The sequence below is a fragment of the Nicotiana tabacum genome, unplaced genomic scaffold (genome assembly GCF_000715075.1).
Source record: "Nicotiana tabacum cultivar K326 unplaced genomic scaffold, ASM71507v2 Un00433, whole genome shotgun sequence".
Classification (NCBI taxonomy): Eukaryota; Viridiplantae; Streptophyta; class Magnoliopsida; order Solanales; family Solanaceae; genus Nicotiana; species Nicotiana tabacum.
In genome coordinates, this window is record NW_027438670.1 from 38,929 (window position 1) to 46,807 (window position 7,879).

General features: G+C 36.1%; 1 long non-coding RNA gene across 1 annotated transcript; it reads right to left on the minus strand.

Moving 5' to 3' along the window:
• Positions 1-2,843: 2,843 nt before the first annotated feature.
• Positions 2,844-3,336, minus strand: LOC142179238 (uncharacterized). The gene is made up of 2 exons (XR_012707311.1): positions 3,249-3,336; positions 2,844-3,144 (listed from the first exon to the last, which is right to left on the minus strand). It is a non-coding gene; the product is annotated as an uncharacterized LOC142179238 (long non-coding RNA).
• Positions 3,337-7,879: the final 4,543 nt, after the last annotated feature.

Below are 7,879 nucleotides of genomic sequence, written 5' to 3' on the forward strand. Positions count from 1 at the left end.
TGACGCAATCTTGGTGACCACTACATCCCCTCTCTGCACTATATCACGAATTAAATGATATTTACGCTCAATGTGCTTTGCCCTCTTATGGCTTCGTGGCTCCTTTGAATTTGCAACCGCACCACTATTATCACAGTAAAGCGTAATTGGTGCTTGAATCGAAGGAACCACACCCAACTCTCTCAGGAAGTTACCGAGCCAAACTGCCTCTTTGGCTGCCTCAGAGGCTGCCACATATTCGGCTTTCATGGTGGAATCAGCAACACAAGTTTGCTTGATACTCCTCCAACTTATGGCTCCACCTCCAAGAGTAAACACATTACCTGAGGTAGACTTTCTAGAATCTCTGTTTGATTGGAAATCCGAATCAGTATACCCAACAGGTACCAGGTCATCCGATTGGTAGATCAACATGTAATCCCTAGTCCTTTTCAGGTACTTGATTATATGTTTAACCGCCGTCCAATGCTCTTTCCCAGGATTAGACTGAAATCTGCTAACAACGCCAACGACAAAGCAGATATCAGGCCTAGTGCATAACATAACATACATGAGGCTCCCCATAGCTGATGCATAAGGGACCGCCTTCATCTTTTCTATCTCTTCATCAGTCTTAGGAGACTGATCTTTAGATAGAGAAATTCCATGTCTGAAAGGAAGGAATCCTTTCTTGGAATCATGTATGCTAAACCTGGAGAGTATTGTATCAATATAAAGACCTTGGGACAAGCCTAATATCCTTTTCTTGCGATCTCGCAAGAGTTTGATCCCAAGGATATGAGCCGCTTCTCCCAAATCTTTCATATCAAAATGTGTGGACAACCACTGCTTAACTGAATTCAACATGCCCACATTATTTCCTATGAGCAGTATGTCATCTACATATAAGATCAAAAATGCCACTTTGTCCCCATCCCACTTTTTGTATACACAAGATTCGTTAAGACACTGATCAAAACCAAAAGTTTTAATCGCCTTATCAAAACAAGTGTTCCATGCCCTAGATGCCTGTTTTAGTCCATAAATGGACCTTTTAAGCTTACACAACATGTGCTCTTTGCCACTTTCCATAAAACCGTCTGGTTGCATCATATAGATGCACTCATCAAGACTTCCATTAAGGAAAGCTGTCTTGACATCCATTTACCAAATCTCATAATCATAATGAGCAGCAATGGATAAGAGAATCCTTATAGACTTAAGCATGGCTACCGACGAGAAGGTTTCCTCATAGTCAATCCCTTTTTTCTGAGTAAACCCTTTCGCTATAAGCCTTGCTTTAAAAGTTTGTACTTTTCCGTCTATACCTCTCTTTTTCTTATAGATCCATTTGCATCCGATGGGTTTAACCCCATCAGTTGGTTCTACAAGATCCCAAACTTGATTAGAGTACATAGACTCCATCTCTGATTTCATAGCAGCAACCCACTTATCGGCATCCTTATCATGTAGTGCTTGGTCGTAATTGACAGGTTCGGAGGTAGGCTCCTCAGGGATCCTATCATATGATTCTCCCAAGAGCGTGTAACGAACTGGCTGTCTTATTTCTCTCCAACTACGACTACGCACTACATCAGTTGCAACTACATCACGTTGATTTTGTGGTTGAACCACAACATCATCAGGAACCTGAGTCTCCATGCTATCCACAGGGATATCAACGACTTCTTCCTGTTGTGCAGTCTGCTCAACATGACTCCCACTACTTTGTGGTAGTATGACTGCGGGCACTTGTTCTTGTGGTACATTAAGTCTATTGACATTTCTCCCACTACTAAAGTGCAATGGTATGTCAAAATCGACTTCCGGGGTTTGGATATGGTCGTTTTGATTTTCAGATGACTGAGTTTCCATTCCTTTGCTGAGTTCCTGTAAAACGAGTTTACTTCTAGGAACATGGTTCACCAAATAGTCCTCTTCTAGAAACTTGGGATTTGTGCTAACAATTACCTTTTTCTCTTTAGGACAATAGAATAAACCACCTTTCGTCCCTTTTGGATAACCTATAAACACGCATACATCCGTTCTTGCCTCCAATTTATCCGTTTTCCCCTTTAGCACATGTGCCGGACAACCCCAAACTCGAATATGCCGCAGACTAGGCTTGCGCCCAGTCCACAATTCTATAGGGGTCAAGGGTACTGACTTTGAAGGAACTAAGTTCAGAACATAATTCGTCGTTTCTAAGGCATGTCCCCAAAAAGACGAAGGCAAATCGGAATAACTCATCATTGATCTAACCATTTCCATAAGAGTCTTATTTCTTCTTTCAGCTACACCATTTTGTTGTGGAGTTCCAGGTGCAGATAATTGAGATGTAATTCCATATTCTGATAAATAACCAATAAAGTCTGTAGAGAGGTACTCCCCACCACGATCAGATCGTAGTGTCTTGATATGTTTATTATGTCGCTTTTCAGTCTCAGTCTTGAATTCTTTGAACTTTTCAAAACATTCAGACTTTCGACGCAACAAATAAATATATCCATATTTTGAGTAATCATCTGTGAAAGTCACAAAATACTCAAAACCACCTCTTGCTTGGACATTCATTGGACCACACAAATCAGAATGAATTAATTCTAATTTATCACTTGCCCGATTTCCTTTTGAGGGGAAATTTCGTTTTGTCATTTTCCCTTCTAAACAAGATTCACAAGTTGGTAGTGCCTCCACTTTCAATGAACTTAAAGGTCCATCCTTGACCAACCTGGAAATTCTGTTCAGATTTATATGACCCAAACGCAAGTGCCATAAATATGTTTCACTCAATTCGGAAGAACGTTTTCTCTTGCTTGGTAAATCAACATTATTCAGTTCTTTAGGTGGTAACGGTTTAGGAATAGAGTCAACAACAAAAAGACCATTAATCAATGTAGCCGAAGAGAGATAACGCTTATTATGAGTAATAACACATTTATCAACGTCATGACAATTAAAATCATAACCATCTCTCATAGCGCTAGAAACCGAAATTAAATTCCTTCTAACGGAAGGTACATATAATGTGTCTTTTAAAGCTAAAACTCTACCACTACCAAACGAAATACTAATATTTCCTAATGCTAAAGCTGGGGCTGCTGAACCGTCTGCTTGATAAACATTGATTTCTCCTTTACTTAGCCGCCGCGTTACCTGAAACCCCTGCAAATAAGTGCAGATATGATTAGTGGCTCCCGAATCTACACACCATGACATGGTAGAAACAGCCGCTAAAAATGTTTCAACGACAAGTAGATGTAAATCACCTGGTTTATTTTTCAGCTTGGCCAGATAAGTTGGACACTGCTTCTTATGATGCCCGGGCTGCTTGCAGTGATAACACTTGCCCTTAGCCTTTTTCACACCAGCAGTCGCGCCACCAACAAAGGGTTTTTGAGCCTTTTTTTTTTCGGCCCGCCTCTCGGCTTAGAAGAAGAACCTGCCTCAAAATTCAATGCCACGGGAGGAGCTTGGGACTTGATAATAGTCTCTGCCAACTGCAGCTCATTCAACAATTTCGCAAGGGACAAATCCATTTTGTTCATGTTATAATTCAGGCAAAATTGCTGAAAACTGTCAGGCAAAGTCTGCAGGATCATTTCAACCTGCGTGTCCTTATCAATGTTAGCTCCAAGGACCTCCAGTTCATTCAGAAGACTCGTCATCTTCAGAACATGGTCCCTGACCGATGAACCTTCAACCATTTTGGTATTCAGAAGGGCTTTCATGGCAGTCTGCTTAGCCGCACGATTCTGATCTCCGAACATTTCTTTGAGATTTTCCAGAATGTCATAAGCAGACTCCATCGACTGATGCTGATGTTGCAGAACATTCGACATGGATGCCAAAATGTAACACTGCGCCATCTCATCAGCCTTAATCCATTTCTGGTAAGCCTTCTGTTCATCATCTGTGGCATCATCTCCAGGTTTTTCTGGACACACCTCATCGAGCACAAATTTGTACTCTTCAGCAATTAGAACAATATCCAAATTTCGTTTCCAATCAACATAATTTGGACCCTCAAGTTTGTTTTGGGTAAGAATGGCAATAAGGGGATTAAAAGCAGTCATTGTTAATCTGGGAGACATTAAATATTTAAATAGATCAAATCAGTTTGTATTATGAACATTAAAATTCAAAACACATTATATATATACAATCTATGCACCTTGAACAACAAATTTCGATGGGAAAGAAGCTATTCTTGCAATATACATATATAATGACAGATTTCACTCCATAAACTTAAACATGTCATACTCAGATGAAGAGTAAACTGTTAATTTAAGCCAAGTGAATATCAACATTCAACATATATTAGTCTCATTGAACCAACATGCATACTCAGATGGAGAGTAAATACAAATAATCAATGACTAGTATAACATAGTGATTATTCATAATATTTTTATCCGATATGGAAGAAGACCTACGTCAACGTGTAAAAACATTATATCACTGATTTTTTAAGCCCGGTGACCAAGGGAATTGATCCCCACAATTTCTGGAATTAAAAAGAACTAAAAAAAATTTCAGAATTTTAGAAAAACAGCAAAAACACCATCTAAACGACCCCGAACGCCCCAAAAACGACTTCAGTCATGTATGAAATCCATGAGTATTGCTCACTGGGCCGTTTCGCATGGACCTGCCAAGTTTCAGGTCAATCGGAGTCCGTCAACTTTTTGACCTCCGATTTTCTGCCCTAATTCAGCAAAACGTGTTTTTCGTTTTACATGATAAAATTCAATTTTCAGATTATTCTAACTCAACATCACCAATATTAAAAGGATACATCAAGTTTTCAGAATAATCAACACAACCCATAACAGATAATCACACCAAAAAAAACAGTGCAGGTTTTCAGAAAAACAAACTTTGCATGTAATTCAAAACTTGCATATAGAACATGATATTAATCCTTATGGTTTATCCTAATTATTTAATTAGACGTGAGTAAGCTCTGATACCAATTGATGGAATATATACCACAGCGGAAGCAATAACAGAATCTTATTCACATGTAATCTAAACAACTAGCACGTATGGAGATTTTAGGATTACCTCTTGAAGCGTAAACACAACAAATCTAGGTCGTTCTCCAGTTCCTCAGTTGAAAACACACTAGCAGATTTCCACAGTCTTCTACTATGTTACCCAAACAATAACCGAAAAAAGAGAATTTTGGGTGGGCAAAATTCTAGTAGAAACCGCAGTCAGAATCATGTAAAAAACGTCCAGCCCTTATATCCATATATATAGCTGCGTTTTTTTAGGTCAAAACCATTTTCAAGATCTTTTAGGTTTCCTTCTCCCACTAAGGGACGGTTTCCACGTTTTCTTTCCCACTAAGTAACAGATTCCACTATTTTCTATTATTTAGGCACAGTAGGGACCACATAATTTAATTAACAAGGCTTCCTATTATGATATTAATTTCGAAATTCTGAAACTAATTTCCATCATAATAAATTACGAATTATTCCACTAAAAATTCGTAATTTCACTCCTTAGTTCAATTTCGAAATTCTTCCATAAAACCTTATTTAACTCCCCATGTTAAGATTCAGATACTAATCAATCAAATTAAATTACTGACTATTTAATTTATTGATTACTTCCTTTAGACTTATACTTAACTTATTTCATGTGTCGGATACAAAATCCACCGGCCAGGTTTACACATGAAAACTTATAAGCTTTCATAAAGGAGTATCATCAATCTCAAAATTGAGACATGGATTCCATCAACTAATTATTACTTCGCCAATGTATATCATTGTTATCCAATTTACCAGGCTTATTGACTCGCGAAAGAATCTCGCCTTTTAATAAATCAAAACAACAAGTGACATACACAGCTAATAATAATTATATCAGGATTAAGAGTATAAGTACATTAAATGGACTAGAGAAATTATTTTATAAAGTCAGTATAAAATACTCATCTCTACTTGATCCGCTCAATACATACAAAATGTACTAGCACAAGAAGTTGGAATTAAACCATTCCCATAATCAAGATAAATTATATTTAATCTTGTGCTACAATCATTCCGATGATTTGTCTAATTCCATCATTAGATTGTGAACATTAACTTTTATGTCTTACAAGAACCGATGATTTAATCTTCCGTGTATAAGCTAAACTCTATACACTAAATCATCTACTATGTAAGCAATGGACGCACAAACCAACACATGATCTATTTAAAATGAAACTTTATTGAATTTAAACAAGTAAATAAATAATTATTCATAAAGAATACTATAACAATACGCATGGCTTATAGTATATTCTTACACCATGATTTGATCATTCCCATATTAAGCTAAACTGGTCATGCAGTTTGTTGGCTTTTGCCTCTTTAAGCAACAATTTGAATAATTCACCCCCAGTTTTTTGCTTATTCTGGGTAAGAGATTCATAGATAATTAGTAATTTTTCTTAGCTCCCACAAAGAAATACTAGAGATTGCATTCCTGTCATGTTATTAAATATTAATATTGGTTATTAATAATTTTTTATTTTCACTCATCTTTTACATTTATGCGATGATCATGAGATATTTCTAGCTATAAGCCTCACTTGTCACCAAATTATGACTACAATAATTATGCAAAACTTAAGAAATTCTAGTGAAAGACGATAGAATTAATTAGAATGAAAATTGGATAGAGGACCATCTATAAATAAAGAAGACTTCAATCACAGAAGAGTATCATAAATATGAATATCACCATTCTATAAATGGACAAAATCCAGAATTTCTAAACCTATTATCTGACCAGCTGCTAAGTAACCAAAAAGGGAAAAATTAGCTTTTTTTTATAACGTAAAATAAGACTTCAAGTGGTCCAAATTAAGTCGAGCCAAAAATGGCACGTGAATTGAATCTAGCTATAGGTTATATTTAGATTGGGTGTGAGTAACGTTTTAATTTGTTTGAGAAATTTATACTCACGTAATCCATCCTATTATTTGAATAACAGCAAAAATTTATGATACTATACTCATCATATATATTTAAGAAAAACCTAATTAAGTTGGATGAGGTCATATTATTCAGTTTCCCAATTTATATTTTAGCATTGAATAATTTATATTTTAAATTTACAATTTATAAATATCAATAACAGAATAAATGATGCATATAATTAACGTACTAATGATCTGTCTGCGCGTTTGATATGTTCAATTTTCTATGAAAATTAGAAAGATCAACATTTTTCATTTGGGTTATAAAAGTGGACTTGCGAATATCGACAATGAAAAAAAAAAAAAGAGAAGAGGATAATGTAAATTAAAACCTTGTAAGTATGCAAGTTTTGGAAGCTCTCGAATAAAATATATGTTAAAAAATGCATCAGAATTTACAAAAAAAAAAGAAGCAATATTTGGAAAGTTTGTTATAAATTAAAATTGGATACAAAAATCAGAAAATAGATCATGTTTTGATCATCCAATTGGTTTACCTCTCTATTAACTTTGAACCAAATATTACTATTATTAAGTGCGTTTGGGTCAACCACTATTACAACAACAACAACGACCCAGTATAATCCCACAAGTGGGGTCTGGGGAGGGTAATATGTACGCAGACCTTACCTCTACCCCGAAGGGTAGAGAGACTATTTCCAGGAGACCCTCGGCTCAAAAAAGCAATAGGAGATGATATATTAGTACCATAAAAATGCGTAATAAAAATAACAACAATATATAAGAGATATGAAATATGAAATACGAAATACGAAATACGAAATAGATGGCTGGTATAGTACAACTAGAAGGTAAAGCCCTGCATCAATAGACGACCAATGACATTCCTAGTCTAACTCCTAACTGGATAGTCTCACTCTATTGTGCTGTAGAAATATTCACACTCTCCCCTAA